Raw genomic sequence first — 20,635 nt, forward strand, 5'->3', positions numbered from 1 at the left:
TACGGACGCGATGTAAAAGACGGCTAAGAGCTATTAACAAATTGATTAGGAAATAATGAGTATAAGTATCAAGATGAAATTAAAATATTGAAAGGTATTGATTTAGATAAAAATATGGTTTTCATTTTTTTTATCATTATTATTATTAAAAGTATTATAAATATTAAAACTATTATTTTTACAAAAATTATTATTTATAGGAATATCATTGTGAATATAAAATATCATTATCATTTTAATAAAAATTATCATTTTTCCATAATATCATTTTTTAGTAAATATAAATATTATTATTTTTAGTAGAATAATAATAATTATTATTACAAAATAATACAACTTTTACTTACTATAATTATTATCGATATTATTTTATCAAATAAATATGTGATACAAACTTATTTTACTATGTGTAATATAATTAAATTAATAACACCTATCATATTTTTTTTATGATATTAAATAAACTTTATAGATTTTATTACTTAAGATATATAAAAGTATATTTTATTATATAAATTTTAGTATAACATTTTATTTATTAATAAATGAATTATAATATTTACTCTAATAAATCTGTTAAAAATATTTAAAAAATCTAAAACAACTATATTTAAACTATATAATAATCATATATAAATTTTGGAAACCATTTTGAGTCAAATTGACTTTTGTTGACTTTTGCATAGTAGTCTCGAGCATTAGGATTGTGATACATTATGACTTGACCTAAATTGTTAGACAGATATTGATCAAACATATAAATATATATAATTAATATAGGTTCGTGAATCCGAAGCCAACCTTGCACTTGTTCAATGACGTCATATGTATTTTTACTACGAAATACAGTATTGTGAGTTTCATTTGCTCCCTTTTAAATGCTTTTGCAATATATATTCTTGAGAATGAGAATACATGCGATTTTATAAATATTTTACGAAATACACACAAGTAATCGAAACTACATTATATGGTTGAATGGATCGAAGCCGAATATGCCCCTTTTTAGCCTGGTAATCTAAGAATTAGGGAACTGGCCCCTAATTGACGCGAATCCTAAAGATAGATCTACGGGAACTAACAACCCCCATTCTAGAATTTGGAGTGCTTTAGTACTTCAAAATTTATCATGTCCGATGGGTGTCCCGGAATGATGGGGATATTCTATATGCATCTTGTTAATGTCGATTATCAGGTGTTCAATCCATATAAATGATTTTTGTCTCTATGTATGGGACGTATATTTATGAAAAATGGAAATGAAAATCTTGTGGTCTATTAAAATTATGGAAATGATCGATTATAATAAACTAATGAACACACCAACCTTTTGGTTGACACTTTAAAGCATGTTTATTCTCAGGTATGAAAGAAATCTTTCGCTGTGCATTTGCTCATTTTAAAGATATTACATGGAGTCATTCATGGAATACTTCAAAAGACGTTGCATTCGAGTCGTTGAGTTCATCAAGATTATTATTAAGTCAATTATAGTTGGATATATTATGAAATGGTATGCATGCCGTCAATTTTCGATGTAAAGAAAGTTTGTCTTTTAAAAACGAATGCAATGTTTGTAAAATGTATCATATAGAGGTCAAATACCTCACGATGTAATCAACTATTGTGAATCGTTTATAATGTATATGAACGGGTCCTTTTAGTTGGTATCAGAGCGGTGGTCTTAGCGAACCAGATCTTGCATTAGTGTGTCTAACTGATAGTTGTTTAGATGCATTAGTGGGTCTGGACTTCGACCGTGTCTGCATGTCAAAAGTTTTGCTTATTATTTCTAGTCGAAAAGCATCTACTTATCATCCGTAGGAAATTACCTGCTTATCATTCTTAGTCTAGACACATCTTACTGCATTGATTGCATGAATAGGGTATAGACAAAATTCATATCTTTGCGTATATGCTAATCCATATCTTAGCGTATCTGTTACTGTAAACTTTGCCTGACATATTCCGTAAATCCCTCTGTAATCTACGAAATCTTTTGCTCTATATATATATATATAGATATTCTATGTAATTAGGATACCATCCGATAGCCGGAAAATCATTTCATATCGAAAAATCCTTTATTCAATCGTACGAAATGGAATTCGTCATTAGTTCAAGTCCCTCGGATTTCGAAATGGAATCCCACTCAAGCTCCGAAAGCAGTGTGACTGGAATGGATCAATCAATCAGCCATCATCTATTCTGGATGAATTGGGGATGGATTCGTAGCCTCCTCAATCATTGGAGACAAGAAGAAGGCGATCCTTTCCATCCACCACATTGCCCTCTTGGCGAAGAATCGAAAGCACTTACCGGCGAACCTGTTCGAGACACCATTTTCTCTCTCATTTCCAGAGTATCTCGTCACGACTACATATTATCTCACATTCTGGATCTTATTCATCCACTCGTCCGAACTGCCAATCATCCCGGTGTAACAGAAGAAGTCAACGAGATTCGCGCTCGGGTAGTGGCTTTGGAGAATATGGTGCAAAGGTTACAAACACCAGTAGCAGTAACAACAGCATAACCAGTACCACCATCAGCAACACCAACAGTACTATCACCACCACCAATAGTAACATCCGCATCCCATACCTCAACATCACAATCCGTACCTCGAACCTCAATGTCATACACACCATAAACACCAAGGAGTACCAACAACAACAAACGATGAAGTATTGATTCATAATTTCATTAAGGAAATATTCTGCAGAGAATATGTAGTTTCTAAAAGTTTTAGAGATTATTTATTTTAGTTCTGATTGTAAATAAGATGAGTAAGCGAAATGATGAAATGAAACCCTGACCGGAATGGTGCACGATTTACAAGCTAGACTTGTTTTACCAACAGCATCAGCAGTACCGTCAGCATCGCCAGCATTATCAGCACCCATAACATCACAAGCTCCGCCAGTTTAAGAATCATCGTGGACATCATATGAATCATTAATGATTATATTGTATCAATGAGTTATAAAGTATTAACTCATTTCCATTGAAGGATCTGTATATCTTATATATATAAATTTCTAAAAATAAATCGTTCTGTACTAAGCTATTATGTGTGAATTTTAACTACTCGGTTAATTCATATTACTAATATGCTATGATGTACATCCTTCGTCAGCAACTTAGCCATCGTTAACTACAATCTCTATTTTAATTCAAGGAGTTCAATTTCGTAATAAATCGAGTGTATTATTCAAATATCTGTTTGATTTTTACACTTTCATCATCGATGTACTCGAAACTTTTCAGACAACATCATTAGTACCTTGCGAAATTCACAAGAATTCCACGAACACCAACATCACGCAAAGTATTAATTCATAATTTCAATTATATGGAAGAAATACTTATGTAATTTCTAAAGTTTTAGGGATTACTCAATTCTAGTTTCAACCGTAATTTAAATGAGTTTAATTTAATATTAACTCATTAAATCTATGTTACATCCGATAAAAATATACATATATATATTTTCATAAAGACTGTAATAAAAATTCTTTTGTACAAAATATTAATTGTGAAATTTTTTTTAACGGATAGGTAATACCCGAGAGATATATAAATTCACAATTAATATGTTACATTCTACGAATCTGATTCAGCAAATCATACATTATACTCCCTACTTTCACAACAATATACATTCTTTTATAGAAATCAAAACAACCATACTCATTCAAATTCAATTACATATTCTGATTTTGAAATCGCAGAATTCAATTCAAGATATAACCGGAATCATCACTCTTAGATTCCTACATCTTTCAAAGCTATACTTTGACTTCAAAAATGTGTAAGAACATCATAGGTATATAAACGACTACAATCGGTGTTCAAACCCTTCGAAATTCCTGTAGACACTCCAAATAATGAACAATCGAAATGATGATCCAACCACATGTTACCAACATTTATACACCTGAAAAACTTTCGAAACCAAAGTCATAGTTTAATACGTATCCATGTCAGACCCTTTGGTAGTTATTAGCTAAAATAACTTTTCAATTCCGTTTCAAAATAGACAGTTTTGTCACAGCTCCAGCAAGACAACTTCGACTTCTCAATCAAAACAGCCTTATTATAACCTCGATAGATATGTTGCCCTTTCGCCAATGTTATTGGGGAACCATTTATATTCCATCACATTAGTAATAAACTTACCAACAACTTCACTGATCTTTGATCTTCCGAAAAATCATTATAATTATCAAAATCCCATCATTTACTTATCTGCATCTTGTAACGAGAATTGCCATATGAATAATTTGGAATTAGCAATCAGTATTTTGAAATCTCGCAGCATGTCGACGCCAACAGTTATACATATAACGCCTATCTCCTGGACTTACATACTGCGAATGTGAAGTTTCTGAAAAACACCCCGAACTGCAAAATAGTTCTCGAGATGCTGATGAAGCAACAAAAACTATAAACGACCTTAACAGTAAAAAGTTTGAAGATAAAGAATAGTGTGTTGGAAAAGCACAGAAAAAGAGAAGGTTTGGAACTGAAAAACGGATTGAGCAAATCATGAAGGAGGCTGTGTATGACGACCCTCAATTTTTCATTTCTGTTTTAACTGTTCAATTAATAGGACTTCTTGTACTCGTAAACTTTGTTTAAGAACTTTGATTAAATATTAACTTTTGATCAATATTTTTGTTAATGTAAAGTTTATGTATTTGTGTATTATCTTTATTATACAAACTATATATATATATGTTAAATACTTAAAAGTGATATTGTATAAACTATAAAAATTAATACAAACTAATTGGAACAAATAAAAATCTATAAAAGATTAGGGTCTAGTAAATAAAAAAATGTATTTAAATAATATAACCTTAATACTAATAATAATAATAATTATAAATATATATATATATATATGTATATATATATATATATATATATATATATATATAGATAAATAAGTATACTGTAAAAAAAATAAAGAAGTCATATGTATCATAAATAAATCGGTTGTAGGGGTTTTAGGAAGATAAAACTTGTTGCCTAAGTATTATCAAGCCTAATTAAACTCAAATTAATCCTTGAATTCAAGAGCAATTAGGAAACAATTGAAACTATAAAAAGCATCGAGTTTTCCAGTTATTCACCACAACTATCTGCTCAATTCCATTCGACTGATTACTCCTGCATTCCCTCCAAACCTTACGACTAAATCACCTGCTACCCTCCAGTTTTAGTCGACTAAACCTCCCTTTTTCCAGCCTGCTTTGTCGATTGAAAACCTCCACCAAAAACCCACCTGCAATCGTGAATCATCACCACCAATACAGCCTTCTGTTCTTGATCAAACTAGTTCGAGAATCACTCCAAGTTGCTGCAAAATTTCTTGCTGTTGCAGGCGCCACACATCACCAATATTAGTCATCAAGCTGCTGCTTCCTGTCATGATCAAGAGGACCCAAACAGTCCATCAATCATCCATTGTTGTTGCATTTTTTTTCTGGTTTTCTTGCTGTGCTTGCGTGAACAAAATAGTCCAAAAGAAGTGTTATTGTTGCTGTTTGTTTCTGCTATTGTCTATATGTTTCTGTCGAACAAAAGAAGACCTAAAGACCCCTCTTTTGGGTCATATTGCTGCTGCTACTGTTCTGTGTCTGTTTCACAAATCATCATCACCAATCCTTGATCTTTAAACCCTAAGGTATACCTAATAACTCTAGTTAATCATGTGTTTAAATCAAATTACTATTAAGATGTTAATAAGATGAAGTATTATGATTAATAATGAAGATTAAGAATAATGATAATGAATATGACTAATAAGTTAAGGTTGTTGAATCATGATTATAAAGAAAGTATGATTATGAAGTAATAGGTATTATGATGAATTAAGTATAATGATTATTATGATTAGGGTTAAAAGAATAATTATAAGGTATTGGTTAAGATTTTATGTAAGTGAATAACTAGGAGATTAATTAGTTATAATGACAGATTAGTGTTTTGATTAATAAGCTAGATAATGATAATAGTTGTAAGATTATGATTATTAGTAATAAAGATAATGGTGATAAAAAAAAAAGAAGAGGTATGAACTAGTATTATGATTATGATTCTATGTAGGTGAAGGTAGGAGAATTAATGAAATAAGGATAAAAGATAAAGAAGTTTATGATTTTATGTGAAAAGTTAATAAGTTAGTTAATTAAAATAGATAAAGATTTTGATTAAAGATATAATGAAGGTTATGAGTAATTATTAGGCTTATGATCTTATGTGAATGTTATTAGGTTAAGATTATGATAAAAGGTTATGATTATGGATTAGTAAAGTATTTATGATCATGGTGTACGTGCATGCATGCATGCATACGTACGTATGTGCATGTATACATTGTAGATATATGTGTGTGTGTATATGTAAATATATATATATATATACGTGTATATGTATATGTTTATATGTATGTATATGTACGTGAGTATGTATGAATGAATGTGCATTATGTAAGTTATATGCGATTAGTAAACATAATAATAAAAGTAATAAGTATATATATACATATCATCTTACACTTATCTATATATAACACCTACACCTAGTACGTATATACCATATAGTTATGAATACATACATGAATAATAATGAATAAAGAATATATATGTGTGTGTATCACATAGGTGTATATTATCTATGTAACATATAATGAGCAAGTATACATAATAGCTGATTTACTAGATACTAATACTACTATAACTTACACACCTAATTACATAGTAACACTAAAGTACACTAAGTATATTATCACTTATATAAATATAACTTTTCTCGAGAACGGTCACTGTTAATATAGTTTGCTATATTAATAAACAAACTTTATGTCTATTAGCCATTAACTAATCGAACATAACATCTCTAGGTTGAGATCTCCGTGTTCAACACTCCGATCATATAACTTGCATGGAATATCTATCTGCTATTAAGGTGAACTTCATAGCCCCACTTTTTAACTATCTTTATATACTTGTTTTGAACTTTTGGGGTGAGACACATGCTTGCTTTTAAACTGTTTTACGCTTAGACACAAGTACTCAAACTTTATTTTGATTAGTTCAAACTGTTGCTAACATGATTTGATTCATGCTAAATCCCTACCATGATATCGTTAGTTGCTAAGTATAAAGGCAAGCTTAGTCATTGTGGATAACGCTATTGAGAGTGTCGTCTTTATCCGGATGACCGATGGTCAATGGATACATAATAATGATTCACAACATGAACGTGATGTGTTTAGGGTAACTTATAGTTAGTATCGATATCATATACACCAGCACTACTACTGAACTGATTAAACTCTATAATTAAATCTTGTGGTCTAAAAACTTGTTATAATTATTAAACCTATGTTGTTCACTCAACATTTTTTGGTTGACACTTTAAGCATGTTTTGTCTCAGGTGAAGATTGCTAAAGATTATTTGCTATTTGGACTTTGCTGCTTTTGGAGTCCGCATTTATAGATACATATTATTGCATTAAAACATTTATTGTAATGACATAATATTTTCCGCTGCTTTAATACATTGGTTATCAATTAAAACATCTCATATAGAGTCGTTCTCGTTTATACGTACTTGTGTTGTGATATTGTGAAGTCATATTTCCCCGGCCCTATTAGGGGGTATGACAGAGTGGTATCAGAGCCAGGTTGTTATAGAGAACCAGGATTGCATATTATGTGTGCCTTATGTGTTAATTAGGTGCCTTAGCAATCTATAGGACTATAACCTTTCCTGCCTTAGCTTGAAGTGTAATCCTCATATCTATGATTGCCTTATTATGCCCCCTTATATCCCTGCCGTCATACCGTGCCTTAGAATCTAGTTAGTACTCCTTCTCTAGGATGTCTAGTCATCACCCAGTCACCGTTTTAGACACCGAAGGATCCGTCACTAAAGGATCTATCCGCACACCTAATTACTCACTTGTTTCACCATCATTATCACTAACTAACCCATACTACCTATTCTTATCCATTGGTGTTGCTACCTAGTGCACCATAAACTCTTCAACTAATACTATTTTTGTGTATTGAAGATCAAAGGCAACTCGTGGTGCTAACGCTCTTCCAAATGTCACTTTGACTCCCGCATAATTTCAACAACTGCTTGCTGCCGCCCAAGGCAACAATACTCAAGGAAACAACCAAGGAAACCCACCTACATCATGCACCTACAAGGAGTTTATGAACTGTAAGCCACCATCCTTCAATGGGAATGAGGAATCAGTCGAATAAACTCGTTGGTTCGAAAAACTCGAATCAATCTTTCGCATCTGTAACTGCGCGGAGGTCGACCGAGTGAAGTATGCCACCCATACACTCAGTGGTCTTGCTTTGACTTGGTGGAATGCTTATGCCCAAACTGTAGGGCTAGATGCTGCTAATGCTATTCCATGAGCTGTTGTGAAAAGAATGATGACGGATAAGTTTTGCCCAAGGAACCTAATTTAAAAGCTAGAGGTTGAGTTTTGGAAATTGAAGGTCAATGGTACTAATATTAAAGCTTATACCAACAGGTTTATAGAGTTGGTTTCATTGTGCCCGGACATGGTGCCCACTGAACAAAAGAAGATTGAGCGATACATAGAAGGTCTTCCTGACGAGATTCAAGGAAATGTTATTGCTGCTAGTAAAGAAACCTTAGATGCGGTGATACTTATGGCTCAAAACTTAATGATGGCTAAGAGGAGAAAGGCCGCGGCTAATAAACAAGCCGGGGCTAAGACTAGTGAAGGCAAAAGGAATATTGAGCCTACTCAGGAATCAAACCATGGTTCGAATAAGAAGGTTGCTGAAAATTCAAGAGGAAGTTATTTAGGGAACCAACCTTATTGTAATCGTTGTGAGAAACACCATTCTGGGTGGTGCAAGGCTGAGTGCACTAAGTGTAAGAAGATTGGTCATATAGCCAAGACTTGTAGGGTTGCAGTTCCTTCGACTAATACACCTGCAACAAAAGCCAACGCAGTCGTTCCTACATGCTATGACTGTGGAGAAAAAGGGCATTATCGCAACCAGTGTCCAAAGAAAAAGGATAACACGAGAAATGCTAAAGGCCGAGCGTTTATGATGACTGCCGAGGAAGCTCGGGATAATGAGGAAGAAGGGGAAGAGGCACAATGAAGAGTTTTTGACAACTACAAGAGTCATTTAAATTTTCATAGTATTCTTTGTGTTACCGTTTAGTACTTCTATAGTTTGGAAGATTTGGTTAAGTTTTTGTAATACTCTAGTTATTTTCTTTTAATGAATGATGTTATTTTCTTTTCTTTCATTTTTCATTGAATCATTCACCTCGATGAAGATGCATATTGACTAGATGACATAGTAGTAACCTTATGGAGTGATAAAAGTATGATTTAGAATAATATAATGACACTTGATCAACGTCATTATATTATGATAAGTCATACAGAAATCCTAATGGATCATGATGGGAATAAGATTTGATCAACCTTAGGACCATTGTGTACCATTACATACTCCTTATCTCTACATTGTCAACTAAAAATATCAACCCTAGATGTTATATTATTCCTCACTTGTAAATTATCCACGCCCGGTGTTATACCTATTGCATAGGAACCATACCGCTTAGCTCCGTTCGAAATGAAGAAATCATCCAATCAACTCCAAGAGTTTTTGGAGAAAGGTTTCATTCGTCTTAGCTTGTCTCCGTAAGGAGCACCCGTTCTATTTGTCAAAAAGAAAGATGGCACATTGGGAATGTATATTGATTACCGAGAACTCAACAAGCTAACCATCAAGAATCATATCCATTCCCACTTATTGATGACTTGCTTGACCAACTTCAAGGATCAAGTATCTATTTGAAGATTGACCTTAGGTCGGGTTATCATCAATTGAGAGTTAAGGAAACTAATGTTTCTAAGACCACTTTCCTAACTCGTTATAGACACTATGAGTTTCTTGACATGCCTTTTGACTTAACTAATGCTCCTGCTGTGTTCATGGATCTTATGAACCATGCATGCCAACCTTATCTTGATAAATTCGTAACCGTTTTCCTTGATGACTTCTTAATCTATTCCAAGAGCGAGAAAGAGTATGAGCAACATCTACAATTGATTCTAGAGCTCTTAAAGAAAGAAACAACTGTATGCCAAGTTTTTCCAAGTGCAAACTTTGGTTGCAAACCGTAAATTCCTTGGACATGTAGTTAATAGTGAAGGAATACATGTCGATCCTATAAAAATCACCATTAATCAGAACTAGACATGGAGGAAGTCCATAAGACTAGATATTCTAATCACCTAGTCTCTTTTAGCCGATATTTCATACAACATTAACTCTCATTCAAGTAGGTCCCCACTGTCATTAAGTGTAGACTTTGCTTTAACAAAACGTTGACCAAATGATAATTTTTAGTCAACACTTCCTGTTAAATAAAGTTCATACATTTCACATCTTGAATCTTAAAAAGTGTCTTGTTGACGATATACCTGTTATTCCCTTGAATGATCTTCGCATTTATTTTACTTCATCGAAAAACCTAGAGAAATTCTGGATTATGAGGATAAACGTTTGAAACAAAGCTCTATTACTGTTGTTAAAATCCGTTGGAATTTACGAAGAGGCCCCGAGTATACCTGGGAAAGTGAAGACCAAATAAAACGGAAATATCCACATCTATTCTCAACTGTTGGTGCATCCAAGAAGTCCACCTAAAACTTCGGGACGATGTTTTTATTAATGGGGAGGTACTATGACGACCCTCAATTTTTCATTTTTGTTTTAACTGTTCAATTAATAGGACTTCTTGTACTCGTAAACTTTGTTTAACAACTTTGATTAAATATTAACTTTTGATCAATATTTTTGTTAATGTAAAGTTTATGTATTTATGTATTATCTTTATTATACAAACTATATATATATATATATATATATATATATATATATATATATATATACATGTTAAATACTTAAAAGTGATATTGTATAAACTATAAAAATTAATACAAACTAATTGGAACAAATAAAATTTATAAAAGATTAGGGTCTAGTAAATAAATAAAATGTATTTAAATAATATAACCTTAATATTAATAATAATAATAATTATAAAAAAAATATATATATATAGATAAATAAGTATACCGTAAAAAAAAAATAAAGAAGTCATATGTATCACAAATAAATCGGTTGTAGGGGTTTTAGGAAGATAAAACTTGTTGCCTAAGTATTATCAAGCCTAGTTAAACTCAAATTAATCCTTGAATCCAAGAGCAATTAGGAAACAATTGAAACTATAAAAAGCATCGAGTTTTCCAGTTATTCACCACAACTATCTGCTCAATTCCAGTCGACTGATTACTCCTGCATTCCCTCTAAACTTTACGACTAAATCACCTGCTACCCTCCAGTTTCAGTCGACTAAATCACCCTTTTTCCAGCCTGCTTTGTCGATTGAAAACCTCCACCTGCAATCGTGAATCATCACCACCAATACGCCTTATGTTCTTGATCAAACCAGTTCGAGAATCACTCCAAGTTGCTGCAAAATTTCTTGCTGTTGCAGTCGCCACCCATCACCAATATTAGTCATCAACCTGCTGCTTCCTATCGTGATCAAGAGGACCCAAACAGTCCCTCAATCATCCATTGTTGCTGCAATTTTTTTTTTGGTTTTCTTGCTGTGCTTGCGTGAACAAAATAGTCAAAAAGAAGTGTTATTGTTGCTGTTTGTTTCTGCTGTTATCTAGCTATATCTGTCGAACAAAAGAATACCCAAAGACCCCTCTTTTGGGTCATATTGCTGCTGCTACTGTTCTGTGTTTGTTTCACAAATCATCATCACAAATCCTTGATCTTTAAACCCTAAGGTATACCTAATAACTCTAGTTAATCATATGTTTAAATCAAATTACTATTAAGATGTTAATAAGATGAAGTATTATGATTAATAATGAAGATTAAGAATAATGATAATGAATATGACTAATAAGTTAAGGTTGTTGAATCATGATTATAAAGAAAGTATGATTATGAAGTAGTAGGTATTATGATGAATTAAGTATAATGATTATTATGATTAGGGTTAAAAGAATAATTATAAGGTATTGGTTAAGATTTTATGTAAGTGAATAACTAGGAGATTAATTAGTTATAATGACAGATTAGTGTTTTGATTAATAAGCTAGATAATGATAATAGTTGTAAGATTATGATTATTAGTAATAAAGATAATGGTGATAAAAAAAAAAGAAGAGGTATGAACTAGTATTATGATTATGATTCTATGTAGGTGAAGGTAGGAGAATTAATGAAATAAGGATAAAAGATAAAGAAGTTTATGATTTTATGTGAAAAGTTAATAAGTTAGTTAATAAAAATAGATAAAGATTTTGATTAAAGATATAATGAAGGTTATGAGTAATTATTAGGCTTATGATCTTATGTGAATGTTATTAGGTTAAGATTATGATAAAAGGTTATGATTATGGATTAGTAAAGTATTTATGATCATGGTGTACGTGCATGCATGCATGCATACGTACGTATGTGCATGTATACATTGTAGATATATGTGTGTGTGTATATGTAAATATATATATACGTGTATATGTATATGTATATATGTATATATATGTACGTGAGTATGTATGAATGAATGTGCATTATGTAAGTTATATGCGATTAGTAAACATAATAATAAAAGTAATAAGTATATATATATATATATATATATATATATATATATATATACGTATCATCTTACACTTATCTATATATAACACCTACACCTAGTACGTATATACCATATAGTTATGAATACATACATGAATAATAATGAATAAAGAATATATATATATATATATATATATATATATATATATATATATATATATATATATATATATATTGTGAATCACATAGGTGTATATTATCTATGTAACATATAATGAGCAAATATACATAATAGCTGATTTACTAGATACTAATACTACTCTAACTTACACACCTAATTACATAGTAACACTAAAGTACACTAAGTATAGTATCACTTATATAAATATAACTTTTCTCGAGAACGGTCACTGTTAATATAGTTTGCTATATTAATAAACAAACTTTATGTCTATTAGACATTAACTAATCGAACATAACATCTCTAGGTGGAGATCTCCGTGTTCAACACTCCGATCATATAACTTGCGTGGAATATCTATCTGCTATTAAGGTGAACTTCATAGCCCCACTTTTTAACTATTATATAAATATAACTTTTCTCGAGAACGGTCACTGTTAATATAGTTTGCTATATTAATAAAAAAACTTTATGTCTATTAGACATTAACTAATCGAACATAACATCTCTAGGTGGAGATCTCCGTGTTCAACACTCCGATCATATAACTTGCGTGGAATATCTATCTGCTATTAAGGTGAACTTCATAGCCCCACTTTTTAACTATCCGATCATACACGCTTGCTTTTAAACTATTTTACGCTTAGACACAAGTACTCAAACTTTATTTTGATTAGTTCAAACTGTTGCTAACATGCTTTGATTCATGCTAAATCCCTACCATGATATCGTTAGTTGCTACGTATAAAGGCAAGCTTAGTTATTGTGGATAGCGCTATTGAGAGTGACGTCTCTATTCGGATGACTGATGGTCAATGGATACATAATAATGATTCACGACACGAACGTGATGTGTTTAGGGTAACTTATAGTTAGTATCGATATCATATACACCAGCACTACTACCGAACTGATTAAACTCTATAATTAAATATTGTGGTCTAAAAACTTGTTATAATTATTAAACCTATGTTGTTCACTCAACTATTTTTGGTTGACACTTTAAGCATGTTTTGTCTCAGGTGAAGATTGCTAAAGATTATTTGCTATTTGGACTTTGCTGCTTTTGGAGTCCGCATTTATACATACATATTATTGCATTAAAACATTTATTGTAATGACATAATATTTTCCTCTGCTTTAATACATTGGTTATCAATTAAAACATCTCATATAGAGTCGTTCTCATTTATACGTACTTGTGTTGTGATATTTTGAAGTCATATTTCCCCGGCCCTATTTGGGGGTATGACACTGTGGACAAATCACAAAGACAAAATCTACCTTCAAAGGATCCAAATGATTTCGTATATTCTGATGTCATTATCGAATACCTTGCTCCCGACTCTAAACCCTTACGGAAAATATTCTTCATCATCCTTTGATATTAGAAATTTTAAGATATCATCGTATCTTTCATTATAAATATCCTCCATATTTCTGAAGATATTTCCAAATTATTCTTATCCGAAATCATTTACCTCTTCGCGTTATCTGTATTATATCATAAAAGAAACTGTTTTAGTTTCTAAATTCTGAAACCTTCGAGTTTAAAATATGAATGTTTTGAGGTAGTGTTGGGAACTGAAGCATGAATTAGTATAATATAATGACACTTGATCAACGTGATTATATTACAGTAAGTCATGCTGAGTTTCTAAATGGAATGTGATGATTCACAGATCATAACATCATCATGTGCCATGTTACACGACTCTGGTATTCTATTTAACCTCTAAAAATATCAAGAAAATATTTTTTCTTGATGATTCGGTCTTTTCTGAGGTATTCTGGTAATTTGACAAATCAAGATCTTGCCATTACAATTCTCTTCTTAGAACATTAACTATGTTCATTTCAAAATCCATACCTACGAATTCTGGACCATTATTCGCTTGACTTGAAGTCGGGAAGAGGAGACAAAAGTATGGAACTCTTGAATATAAAAGAAAATATAAAGCTCGACAACAACACATAAATTACAAACCGTGCATATCAATACGTATTGCCACGTAAAGGCACTGGAGAATTAAAAACACTATAACCCCAAGGTAATAGTAAAAGTAAATAAAATCCTCCGGTGGTAGATAAAAAAGAAGAATGACAGATATGAAAGTTAAGAGTATATCAAGGATCAGAACGGGATGGAGCATATTGATGAATGTTTTAAAGTATGAATTGAGGGGGGAAGAATAGAAGGTGTAAGTTGTAAGGAAACGGAGGGGGTGGATTTATAGTGAAATATCCGACAGAGCAATCAAAAACAGATGATCGCATTTAAAGCGGATCCTAATTTCCTTGATTACTGAAGAATCAAATCTTATTACGAAGATTTTCTCCAAAACCCTTGAACTCTGAAAAATCAATCCTATCTACGTCAAAAGATATGACGAATCTACACTTATTTATTTTACTCTTTTGTAATAACTTCACTCGCACTCTTCACAGAAATCGAATTATTTTATCTATATTACTCAATGATGATAAAAACTTTAATTTCTAGCCCATATGTGTCACAAAGACATACTTATTATCAGCCATGACCATTCCAATCAAATTTCGGAACGAAATTTCTTTAACGGGTTGGTACTGTGACAATCCAAAAATTTCCGACCAAATTTAAACTTTATCTTTATATTATTCCGACATGATAAGCAAAGTTTGTTAAGTCGAATCTCAAGGATTTTAAACTGTGTTCATACATTCATTTAACCTCGACCAAAATTCGACGATTCACGAACCATTATATGAACGGATATGATTATATATGTATATGTGTATATATTATAACTTGAAAACGTTATCAAAGTATTAGATGTATAATACTTCACATGAATGTATTTGTTTCAGTCTGTTTATCGATAGAATTTGAAGATAATATCAAATGATTGAATTATCAGATACATTGAAGTATGATTACGAGTCTTTGTTGAGAGGTCCACTTTGATTTAGGAAACCTTTCCTTTTAACGGTATTCGGAATATTTGGTAAAGTCACTTACAAGTAAGAACAAATGTGTCAATTAACGAGTGTAAACAAAAGTTAGTAGAGATTCCTATTTGATTTTCAATTCATGCTTTACAATATTTTCTCGTGATTTTAATATGATAACTATTTTAACTTTCATCTTAAAGTTGGAGTGTGGAATGTAAATAACTTAGACGTTGGATATCGACATTTTACATTAAGATGATTTCGTACGTTTATCTAACCTTTGGACTTTATATTCCGTTTCACCAACAAACGTTAATTTAAAAACTTGAAACCTATTACGTGTATATTTAATTTTACTTTTTTAAAATGTTTTACGATATAACAACTTCTACTATTATAACCTTTTAGTAAAATTATTCTTAAATATATTTAGTTTTGGAAAACAAAGTTCTCATATTTATTTAATATTGTTTCAAATGTACAAGGATATTTTTGGTTTAAAAAGAACTTTATTATTAAAACTTTTTATAAGATAACTTGTTCATAATTTTTAAAAAATTTAATTAAAGCTTTGTATTATAAATTTTATATATATATATATATATATATATATATATATATATATATATATATATATTGTTTCAGAAACGTAAACGTGATACGACATAATATTTCCTATTACTTAAACGATTTTAAAATGAACTTTGAAATATATTTTGTTTTGAAAAACTAAACATTATTAAATAGGTATTTCAATTATATATATAAGATATACAAAATTATATTTTTAAAATATATATATATATATATATATGTATATATATATATATATATATATATATATATATATATATATATATATATATATATATATATTTTACAATGCGTTAATGTATAATTTAAATATAAAACGTTTCGATATTATTAAACGTGTTTTAATAAACAACGAGACATTGTTTTATAGAAGCAAATGACCACAACACTCAAATAAAGAGATTATACTTTGGGTAATATAAATTATAGATGATTAAGTCTAATTATTGATAATAGGTACACGTCGCGTAACATAAAGAGCTAGTTTTCTAAGCGTACGAAAATGTGTTAGATAAACCGGAACTGAGACATAAGTCGAGTGATAACGTACGAGTCATTGGAACTAAAATTACAATTTAACTATGCATGTAAAAATTATATTATATATAATTAATTATATAAATTAAATATATTATATATTAAATATTATTAAAAACCATCGGCAGCCCTTAATCATTTATGAGTGAGCTGGAAACAGGAACCTCCGCAATCGCGGAGGTTTATGCTTGAAAAGCTCCACGATCGCAGAGTTCAAGGGTCTAGAAAGGGGCTATAAAGCTCGATCAGTTTTTGGACGAATCCATTAAATCTCATATCTCTCAATCTCTCTATATGTAATATATATTATTATTATTATTATTAATTATTATTATTATTATAAAGATTAATATTATTATTAATCGTATTATTATTATTAGTAGTAATATTATTAGTAGTAATATACATAAAATACTACGACGAAGTCATGAGTAGATTATTTCAAAATGGGTTTTTCGAGAAGGATAGAGCTAAGGAAATTATGGGTTATAACTATGGAGGTTATGGGTAATGTTCGGGGGTATGCTCGTGAGGTCAATTTGGTGTTTATCATCTCCGTTACGTCTACGTACCTTTCCTGCAATATTGAATCTCAATATTGATACGTGAGCACTCATAACTTAACTTTTATATATTAATAGTGTATCCCTGACTAGTGCTCGAGTATATAGGATTATGCATACTTGAATATTTAATATTTTCGTTAAATAGTTGACGATAGATTATGAACTAGTTACATATGCGGTTGAGATAAGGTATAAGATATGCATGTCGTTGGAAAGCTAACGAAAAATTAAGAACTTTTCATTTAGATATCGAATGGTTTCGATGAACGAATTAGAAGTTATAGTCAATTGAATTTTTGTATTATTATTAAAAATGATTATTATTATCGTCGTTATTATCGTCGTTATAGTTTTTATCTAATTATTATTATTATTATTATTATTATTTATTATTATTATTATTATTATTATTATTATTATTATTATTATTATTATTATTATTATTATTATTATTATTATTATTATTATTATTATTATTATTATTATTATCATTATAAGTAAAAGGTATTATCATTAAAAATTGTTATTTTTACTATCGTTATTATCGTTAAAGTTATAATTAGTATTATCATTTTTATTATCATTAAGATAGTTATTAGTATTATCATTAATATTATCATAATAGTTATTATTATTAGTATTATTATAATTAAGAGTAAAATTAGTAACACCTAATTATTATGATTATTATCATTTTTACGGACGCGATGTAAAAGACGACTAAGACCTATTAACAAATTGATTAGGAAATAATGAGTATAAGTATCAAGATGAAATTAAAATATTGAAAGGTATTGATTTAGATAAAAATATCGTTTTCATTATTTTTTTTATCATTATTATTAAAAGTATTATAAATATTAAAACTAATATTTTTACAAAAATTATTATTTATAGGAATATCATTGTGAATATAAAATATCATTATCATTTTAATAAAAATTATCATTTTTCCATAATATCATTTTTAGTAAATATAAATATTATTATTTTTAGTAGAATAATAATAATTATTATTACAAAATAATACAACTTTTACTTACTATTATTATTATCGATATTATTTTATCAAATAAATATGTGATACAAACATATTTTACTACGTGTAATATAATTACATTAATAACACCTATCATATTATTTTTATGATATTAAATAAACTTTATAAATTTTATTACTTAAGATATATAAAAGTATATTTTATTATATAAATTTTAGTATAAAATTTTATTTATTAATAAATGAATTATAATATTTACTCTAATAAATCTGTTAAAAATATTTAAAAAATATAAAACAACTATATTTAAACTATATAATAATTTAATAATCATATATAAATTTTGAAAACCATTTTGAGTCAAATTGACTTTTGTTGACTTTTGCATAGTAGTCTCGAGCATTAAGATTGTGAAACACTATGACTTGACCTAAATTGTTAGACATATATTGATCAAACATATAAATATATATAATTAATATAGGTTCGTGAATCCGAAGCCAACTTTGCACTTGTTCAATGACGTCATATGTATTTTTACTACGAAATACAGTATTGTGAGTTTCATTTGCTCCCTTTTTAAATGCTTTTGTAATATATATTTTTGGAACTGAGAATACATGAAATTTTATAAATATTTTATGAAATAGACATAAGTAATCGAAACTACATTATATGGTTGAATGGATCGAAGCCGAATATGCCCCTTTTTAGCCTGGTAATCTAAGAATTAGAGAACTGGCCCCTAATTGACGCGAATCCTAAAGGTAGATCTACGGGAACTAACAACCCCCATTCTGGAATTTGGAATGCTTTAGTACTTCGAAATTTATCATGTCCGATGGGTGTCCCGAAATGATGGCGATATTCTATATGCATCTTGTTAATGTCGATTATCAGGTGTTCAATCCATATGAATGATTTTTGTCACTATGTATGGGAAGTATATTTATGAAAAATGGAAATGAAAATCTTGTGGTCTATTAAAATTATGGAAATGATCGATTATAATAAACTAATGAACTCACCAACCTTTTGGTTGACACTTTAAAGCATGTTTATTCTCAGGTATGAAAGAAATCTTCCGCTGTGCATTTGCTCATTTTAAAGATATTATTTGGAGTCATTCATGGCATATTTCAAAAGACATTGCATTCGAGTCATTGAGTTCATCAAGATTATTATTAAGTTATTTATAGTTGGATATATTATGAAATGGTATGCATGCCGTCAATTTTCGATGTAAAGAAAGTTTGTCTTTTAAAAACAAATGCAATGTTTGTAAAATGTATCATATAGAGGTCAAATACCTCACGACGTAATCAACTATTGTGAATCGTTTATAATGTATATGAACAGGTCCTTTCAAAACTTGTACCATATTTCGCAGTATTTCATATTAAAAATAAGTATATTTCGTACCCCTTCGCTCGCACATCAAGTTTTTGGCGCCGCTGCCGGGGAAGCGAAAGCGAAACGCTATATTCTAAAAAAAAAAAAATTAGTTTTAAGCTATTTTTGTAAAAATATATAAGTTTTAAAAAAATATAAAAACATAAAAAAAGAAAAATATATATCTATATTTTTAAGTGTTAAATTAAAAAGTTTTTAATTTTTTTTTAGTTATAAAAACTAATAAGTAATTTTTTGTTAAAATATAAGTTATACTTAAATTATATTTTATAAATATTAAAATCATAAAAAGAAAATAAAAAATCAAAATATATAAAAAAAAATTGAAACTGCCTGAACCAGTTTGAACCTGCAATCATCTGAGACTGCATACCTCCGCAGTCGCGGAGCACTTCTGGGCCTGGATACCGCAGTCGCGGAGCTGTCTAATAGGTCAAACCTCAGACTGCATTTATTACGAAATTAGGGTTATTTAATTATTATTATTATTATTATTAATTAGGGTTTAATTAAATTAATAATTAATTTTAGTTTTAGTTAATTTTGTATTTTAAGTTTTAATTAGTTCTCTTAATTTATAAATTAGTACCTTTTTAATAAATAATATAAAAATATTATTTTTATAAAAATTGTATTTTTATAACTTTAAGTTTTATTTTTATATTTTGTATCTTTTTATTCATTTAGTTCGTAATTTGTATATTT

Source organism: Rutidosis leptorrhynchoides, chromosome 7, assembly GCF_046630445.1.
Source record: "Rutidosis leptorrhynchoides isolate AG116_Rl617_1_P2 chromosome 7, CSIRO_AGI_Rlap_v1, whole genome shotgun sequence".
NCBI lineage: Eukaryota > Viridiplantae > Streptophyta > Magnoliopsida > Asterales > Asteraceae > Rutidosis > Rutidosis leptorrhynchoides.